Source organism: Ctenopharyngodon idella, chromosome 8, assembly GCF_019924925.1.
Source record: "Ctenopharyngodon idella isolate HZGC_01 chromosome 8, HZGC01, whole genome shotgun sequence".
Taxonomy (NCBI): domain Eukaryota; kingdom Metazoa; phylum Chordata; class Actinopteri; order Cypriniformes; family Xenocyprididae; genus Ctenopharyngodon; species Ctenopharyngodon idella.
The window spans coordinates 24386741-24395500 of record NC_067227.1 but is presented as its reverse complement, the minus strand read 5'-3'; positions in this window follow the sequence as shown (position 1 = coordinate 24395500).

Here is an 8760-nt window from a genome sequence, read left to right as displayed (position 1 = left end):
GTGTTCCTCATTATTTTAAAGTGACGCCTGGAGTCTGTTGCTATAGTAATGAACTTTCACTCGCATCTGACTGACATAAACGCGTTTTTATTTCAGTGCTGTTGTTGTTAATGTTATGGTTATTTTAAACAGTTTTGTAAATTCAGCTTAACAGCATTAAGTGCACACATATTTTAGACACTTATGTTTTGCTAAGTCCATGCAATAAATGCACGTCCTTGAATAAGTGATGTTTTACTTCTGTTTCCGTTGCAGGTGTGGCCAAAATTAGATTGGAAAACATCACATTTTGACTCATTATATATATATATATATATATATATTTGAAACAAATTTGTAACATTATAAATGTCTTTACTGTCACTGACCCCAAATTTTTGAACATTTGAACAGAATATATAACTATTACAAGCAAAAATACTGAGCTCTGGTGTGAACCGGAGAGTTGATTCCAAAAGACACTTTGAGAGAAGGAGCTAGTATGCGGGATACAACATACTCTCTCCATCTCTTTTCTTCTGCCCTAGTTCGAGAACTGAACCATAACGGATACTCCATAACAACTGAAGAGAGAGAAGTAGCGCTCCATGTCCAGATCGATAGTGAATTAGCCAGTTCGCTCATCTCTTCAGTGGACTGTTTTGGTGGATCGATTTCTGGCTGCGTAGGGCAGCTGAGGTGACGCTGGCCAAGAGCATTGTAAAACTTTTTTGAACAACCCACTGGCTGCATCCTGACCTCACAAGTGAGGGGAGTACGTTTACATCCTATTCCAGTTTGAGGAGAAGGAGTTATAACGATTGCATCCGTCTCACCACACATGAATGGGAGCGTGAAAGTGAGCGAGTGTGACATTAAGCAATCCCTGCCGTTCTTCACTGGTTCCTGTGGTTTAGAAGCAAGCCAGGTGTGTGTGTTTGTGCTTGCATGTTGGTGGTTTGTGATGGATGAGCAGGAAGGGAACTGATGGATGAGTCAGTTCTCTGTTGGGACAATATGATGAAGACTATGAGCCTACATACCCCAAGAAAGAAGTCTCATCTCTGGCCCTTCCCACAGTCCATTACACACAAGCATGCACTCTCTCTGCCCACTGGTGATGGAATAATGATTCACTGAGATGTATTGACAGTATGCTGGTCTGAACTGATAAAGAACAAGACCTGTGACTGTACTCCTTGTATTAAAAATACCAAACCAATCATTTAATTAATATTAAGTAGTTAGGTAATAAATATTACAGACAGGTGTCCATACATATTTCCAAAATTCTAGGCAATTTAGATTCACAAGCTCTGGATTTGACTCATTTGGGTATTTTTCAGTTACAATGTCTCTGTTTCTTACAAACAAAAAACACACACATATACATATATACACTGCACCCCAAAAAAGTCGCTGTTTAGATTTAAATAGGCAGATGCTTGAGAGTCTATGACTGGATCATTATTGCAGTGATTATTGTTTCTAGCATGTTATATGTTTGGCAACAGTTCTTCTAACCCTAATTGATGGAGTGTGTAGCTTTTCATTTCTTAAACAACCATGTACGAAGACACATTATAGCCATATTCCAGGATGACAATGTCAAGATTCATTAGGCTCAAATTGTGAAGGAATGGTTGGGAGGGAGCATGAAGAAGCATAATTGTATGTTGTATTTGATTCACTAAAAATAACCTGTTCATAAGAATCATTTGTTTGTGAATTGGACTACACTGGCCATGTTTTATACTTTTGCAGGTGCAGGTTGTGAAGACAACTCAATAGAAAAAGGTTCCTTGCTATTATTTCATGGTACACTTTTTTGTTTTTATTGCATCCCATTCGATACAGACTTTAAACTCACATTCACAACTCTGGTAAAATATGATTTCTAGCGCTGTACAAATAAATTTTCACACAGCCACTGAAAAGAGAGTAAAAGATCAATCTTGATATTTTAACAATCAGGATCATTCAAATGAAAACTGTGATTAATAGAAAAATATTTTTTATTACTCAGCCCTATTAAACCTGCCTGAAATGTCAGCTATGATGTTCTTGCTCTGAATATGAGAATTTGAATGGCTTTGACTGGTAAAAGAAATCTGTTTTACACATACACGCACTCTGCGCAAATGCAAACAGTCAGATAAGCACTTTTATCTGTAGTGGTGATAATGGCTTTTACAAAATCCCTCTGCTGCCCTAGATTAAAAATCCCGACAGGAGAAGTGTTTGCTATCTTCCCTTTATCTCAGTCACCTCACTGTGTCTCATACCATCAGATTTCTCAGTGTCTTGGTGGCATCAGATTCCTCAGCCAATCTATTGTGGCCTCACAAGGGGAAGTGCGGGCCATTGTCCCATGTCGTTCTATCGCAGATTACTCTTCGCTGTATTGATCGAAATGCTTTCGGGTTGCTTGTCACCTTGGTGATAAATTATAAGTGTGTGTGTGTATATGTGCTATGTGTGTACATGCCCTTTATCTCTCTGAGAATTTGATAAAATGTGATTGATCTCTCTTGATGCTGCCAGAAGCTAAAGAGGCCCTAGGTGCAATTTTATCATCTCATAATCAGATGATTCGCAAAAAGCAAATCAGGGAATCTTTTATCCCTCAAGTAGAAAACTGGATTATTAGGGAGAACAAGAGAGGAAAGCCATACATTCGGCTATGTGGGACAGTCTAAACCTGTGGTTCTCAACCAGGGGACCAGGACCCACTAGGGGGCTTCAGCACACTTCCAAGGGGGCTGCAATATGTCTAAAAGGGATAGTTGACCCAAAAATGAAAATTACCCCATGATTTACTTACCCTCAAGCCATCCTAGGTGTATATGACTCTCTTCTTTCAGACGAACCCAATCGGAGTTATATTAAATAATGTCCTGGCTCTCCCAAGCTTTATAATGGCAGTAAATAGAGGATGAAATTTTGAAGCCCAAAAAAATGCAACCATCCATCATAAAAGTTAACCACACGGCTCTGGAGGGTTAAAAAAAAAGGCCTTCTGAAGTGAAGCGATGTGTTTGTGTAAGAAAAATATCCATATTTAAAACTTTAAAAACTTAAATAACTGGCTTCCGGCAGACAGCCATATGCACGTTGACTTACGCCAAAAGAGTAACCCCTGACGCAATGTAGGAGCAGCGTAAGCTTTGACGCCTCTCGCTGTTCAAACAAATAGGGCTGTGCAACAAACTCAAGCTCCTCTTCTCTTATAATTCGTGCCCAGTGTTTTGTTTTGCTCTCTCCCCTGCGATTCCACATTGATCAATACGTCATGCGTCTGGTCAGAGTTCACTCTTCCACCGTAAATCGATGTGCACGGCAGTCTGTCAGAAGCTAATTATTTTAGTTTTTAATGCTCTATTTACTGCCATTATGAAGCTTGGGAGAGCCAGGACATTATTTAAGATAACTCCAATTGTATTCGTCTGAAAGAAAAAAAAGGCATATACACCTAGGATGGCTTGAGGGTGAGTAAATCATGGGGTAATTTTCATTTGTGAGTGAACTAACCCTTTAAAATTATTTAAAATAAGATAAAACAACTAAAAATCAAGATAATCTAACATCATATTTTTTTTATTTTAATTAGTTCCATCAATGACTTTTTTATTCAAGAACCAGGGTTCTCATATACATTTTTCTAGTTATGTCAAGCTCTAAAATATTTTATCGGGTAAAAAATTCCTGTCAAGATCGACTGGAAAAGTCAATTAATTGGTAATAAAAAGTCTAAACGGTGAAGAACATTCAATTATTGAAACTGCTGGAATTATGGAACTTTTTATTATTTTCTTTAATAATTTCAATATATTGTTCTCCTAGTTTCTGTAAATAAATGTCATTAAAACAGGGTATTAATCCAAACTGGGTACAATTAATACTAAATAATTCTGTAGAGCATAGGTTACTGTAATGTAATTGTAAAATTCTAAAGCAGGCAACTAAAACAGATTCAGAGTGGCTCAGCAAAGCTAAACTTCACCAAAGTCGAGAGAAACTACACAAGTTTGGAGATGTCCTGAGCAGAAAACATTTTGTGATGCTCCTTAGACCACTGACTACCAAAAATAAAAATAGAGCCAATTACTGCAACATCCTCTCTGAGGGATGTCATGATAGGTTGTCAATAGGCAGGCTAAGTGAATGAGTTTGCATTGTCAGTGCAATGCATTCTAATTGACTCCATCTCCTCCTAGTGGCAGTCTGATACTGAAGTGGGCAGACTCGAGTTTCTCATTATAGTGCAAGTAATTGTGGTCTGAGTGGGTCTGTGGATTCAGTTCTGCAGCAGTCTGACAACCTCTGTGCGCTAGAATGAGTGTGTGCGTGTGTTTTGTGGGACAGATTGGCTCTTCTGCAACTGATTGTGGAAGTAAATGAGTCTTCATCTACTCGAGAATGTCTGTCCCTCAGCCAGAGTGATAGAGAAACAAGAGTGGTTAACTTTCCTCTCTCTGTTTGTTAAGTTTTAGGGCTCTGCAATGCAAATTGAAGCTTAAAATAAGCCATAGGAGATGTGCAGAACAGTGTAAAAAGTTAACTTTTTCAATATTTTGTCATACTTTGTGGGTATCAGCATGCATCTGTGTGACAAACAAGCACTCAACATGTTTATAAATGAAACGGACTTTAACCTAAAATCGCCATACAGCAATATTCCCCTCCAGAGGAGACAGAGACATTTTTTTAACAGTCCTAAATCATAAAAATCCAGCTCAAATCCAGCTATATTTCAATAAACCACAAGCCAGTTTCAGAAAAACACAGAAAAAGGCCTCCCACAAACTCATGGGAGATGACAATGAAGAAATAAATCAAATTCTCTCAAACAGCGTGCAAATGGCATCACACCACGGCATAACAATAAAGCCTGGGCATAGATGTTGTTCAGATGGGAGATGCTTATGGGGTATGGATGTGGGGAGCTTCTCGCTGCTGCCTCACGGCCGTGACTGTCATTTGGCTATTATTATGAAGAGTGAATGTAATGCCTGGCTGTATGAATAGGATTGTCGCGCTGATTGTGATGTATAGTTTTTCATTACCATTCCCTGGCCTTTGCCATCCAGCATGTAGGAAATCCTATTTATCCCCTAATTTGTAAGCCCCCCAACCTTGGCTGATAGCAATCAGAGCCTGTAATTGTGTGCGCCGCCGACGGACAACGTAAAGGGTGACAGCGCGAGAAGGCAGGGGAGGGGTGGTGAGAAAGAAATAGAAAAAGTGACAAAGAACGAGAAAAGAGACGGAAAGCTGACCTGAAAGCTCTTTTAAAGCATACATAACACTCTTCAAAACAGAAAAAAGGTCTACTCGAAAGCCCCTGTTGCTCACCACAGGACTGTTAGAATAAATATTAAAGAAATATGCAAAATTTACAGTTTATAAGTGTATTAAAGGGTTAGTTCACTGAAAAATGAAAATTCTGTCATTATTTACTCACCCTTATGTCATTCCAATTGTGTAGGTATTTCTTTTTTCTGTGGAACACAAAATAACATATTTGAAAAATGTGTTTTTTGGCCATACAATGAAAGTCAATGTGGACCAAAATAAGTATATTAGAAAATCTTCTTTTGTGTTCTGCAGAAGAAATAAAGTCATACATGGGGTGAGTGAATGATGATCATTTTTGGGTGAACTATCCCTATAAGTTGCTGAACACAGCCAGCCTTTAGTACCGTGCATTTAGCCAGTTTAAACGGTTTTTATTAGTAGCTTTTTAAGTTATCAAGACAAACACTTCATGCAGTTCACACTGCACTTACAGTCTGCCTGCGCCTCTAATGAATGCATAATTGACTCATTTCTATGCACTGTGCCAAAAGGGATCTTTGCATTAAATGTGTGATTGCGCCCTCTATTAGACGTCATTAAACTAATTCCAGATCTGTCTTAATAAGACTTTATGAGCCTTTCTTAAAGCTCTAATTCTCCTCTCTGCCCTCATTCACTACAAGTCAAATATTCAAAAATATGAAAATTGCAAATTATATACTTATTTTGTAATCATTTTGTAATAGCTTGATAATGGACTGTGAATGTTAAAGTATAAAGATGAAGACTTGCTTATGATGTTTCTATGAAAGCCCATTTCCGCCACATAAGAAAAAAAAAAATCAAAGTCATAATGAAAAAAAAATTAGATAAAAAGTCATAATTATGACAAAAAAAATAAAGATTGTGAGATAAAAAGTCATAATTATGACACATGTTAATTTTGGCATTTAATGACCTAGTATGCCTTCATTTTGACTATTTTTGTCATAATTATTATGATTTACCAAAGAATGATTTTTTTCTTATTTGACATAGGTTTAAGATGTTATATGAGAAGCATGCTAATATGCTATCCCAAACAATCATATACATCTAATTCAACATGTAAGGTTTGCCTTGTTAACTGTTATAAAGATGCTTTGGTAACACTTTATCTTAAAGTGACATAGTAACATGTTACTACATGCACTTACTATAGTAATAACACTAAATTATGCATAATTATAAGTAACTAACCCTAAACCAAACCCTAACCTTAAGCATAACTCTATAGTAAGTACATGTAAGTTCATTAATATAACTTGTCATAATAATATATATAATATGTACTTGTTTAAGTAAGTACAATGTAACAACGTCACCTTAAAATAAAGTGTAACCGATGCTTCAAACACAGCCTTATCCAAAACATGCACACACTGAATCTGATGTGCATTTTCAATGCATCTTTTCTTACTACAAGCACCCTGAGCTGTAATTAACCCCTCAGCTCAGGATTCAGGCTGAACGTATTGATTTTCTCACATAGGGAAGGACTGAAGATTACACTTTAGTGCCTTTAGTGAACAGATAAGTCAGCCTCGCTCACCTAAGGCTATGTCAACAACAATCTGTTTTTAAGAATAGAGGGAAAAGCAATTAATATCACTGAACTCAAAAATGAAATTCAAATGATGTTTCAGAGATATGACAAAGTCTTGACAAGAGGTACCAAAGTCTTGCATACTTTATGGCCCAAGCTTTATTCTTGGGTTTAATCTCTCGCTGAAATTGACAGCAGAGGAAGAGGCCTGTCATCCGTGATAGCTCAACAGCATCTTGGGGTTGAATCCTTTAAATCTGCCACTTTCCTTGGGCTTAGCCCTGCGATAACCTCTCTCAGTGTACACACGCAAAGCCTGTTTCAACCGCCAACTAAATTTCCACACACTTTGATGGCAAACGTAACCCTGGCTCAGGCATTTTTGGGATGTAATATGATGGTTCCTAAAATTAGCAGGCTAGGTTAGCAACTAGCATGAGTCGTTTTTACTTTCACTTCTTCTCACCACACTTCAGTGCTCCTCCGCTGTGGCATCAGCTGCAGGAGCTAATGAAACGTCAGTCTGATAATTGAGGCAGTGCTGGTCAAAGGGATGGAGCAGAATAACTACTCTCTGTCTTGCTCACAGCCATCTGGTTCATTGGCTTGGCTGCTAGATAGGACAGAAACAGCTTTCTCTCAATGAACTAAACAATGTTTTACTTAACAGTCTGAGTAAAAGCTTGTCAATGTCACTTTAAAAGCATTTCATTTATACTGTTAATACTTTCTAATGGTTAAGGTTCTTGTTTTCATATATTTGGATGCACCAATAATTATTTTCATGTTATGACCGGTAACTGATAAATGGCCAATATTAAAACTATAGATAAAATTATAAATTACCTAATATGAGTGAATTTTGGCATAACAACATTATAATCTATAGTATAAAAATGGATATTCATTTTGAGATTTGCTAAAGATTACATTTACCTGTTATGAAAATTCTGTCAATTAATTACTCACCCTCATGTCGTTCCACATCTGTAAGAACTTCGTTCATCTTTTCGGAACACAAATTAAGATATTTTTGATAAAGTCCGATGGCTCAGTGAGGCCTTCATTGACAACAAGATAATTAACACTTTCAAATGCCCAGAAAGCTACTAAAGACATATTTAAAACAGTTTATGTGACTACAGTGGTTCAATCTTAATTTTATGAAGTGACAAGATTTTTTTTGTGAGCCAAACAAAACAAAATAATGACTTTATTCAACAATATCTAGTGATGGGCGATTTCAAAACACTGCTTCATGAAGCTTCGAAGCTTTACGAATCTTTTGTTTCGAATCAGTGGTTCGGAGCATGTATCAAACTGTGAAAGTTACGTGATTTCAGTAAACAAGGCTTCGTTATGTCATAAGTGTTTCGAAACGTTTCGAAATTTCAATGGTTCACGTGACTTTGGCAGTTTGATACACGATCGGAGCACTGTACCACTGATTCGAAACAAAAGATTTGTAAAGCTTCGAAGCTTCATGAAGCAGTGTTTGAATTGTTGAATAAAGTCATTATTTTGTTCTTTTTGCCACACAAAAAGTATTCTCGTATCAGACCACACAATATACAGACTATTGTTCATAGGTTTGGGGTTGGAAATATTTTTTTATGTTTTTGAAAGGTCTTTTGAGCTCACCAAGGCTGCATTTTCTGTTATATGTAATTTGTTCCTTTGATGGCAAAGCTGAATTTTCAGCATCATTACTCCAGTCTTCAGTATCATATGATGCTTCAGAAATTATTATAATATGCTGATTTGGTGCTCAAGAAAAATTTCTTCTTATTATCAATGTTGAAAACAGTTGTATCACTTAATGTTTTTATAAAAACTGATTTTTTTTTTCATGATTGTTTCAAGCTCAAAAGAACAGCATTTATTTAAAACAGAAGACT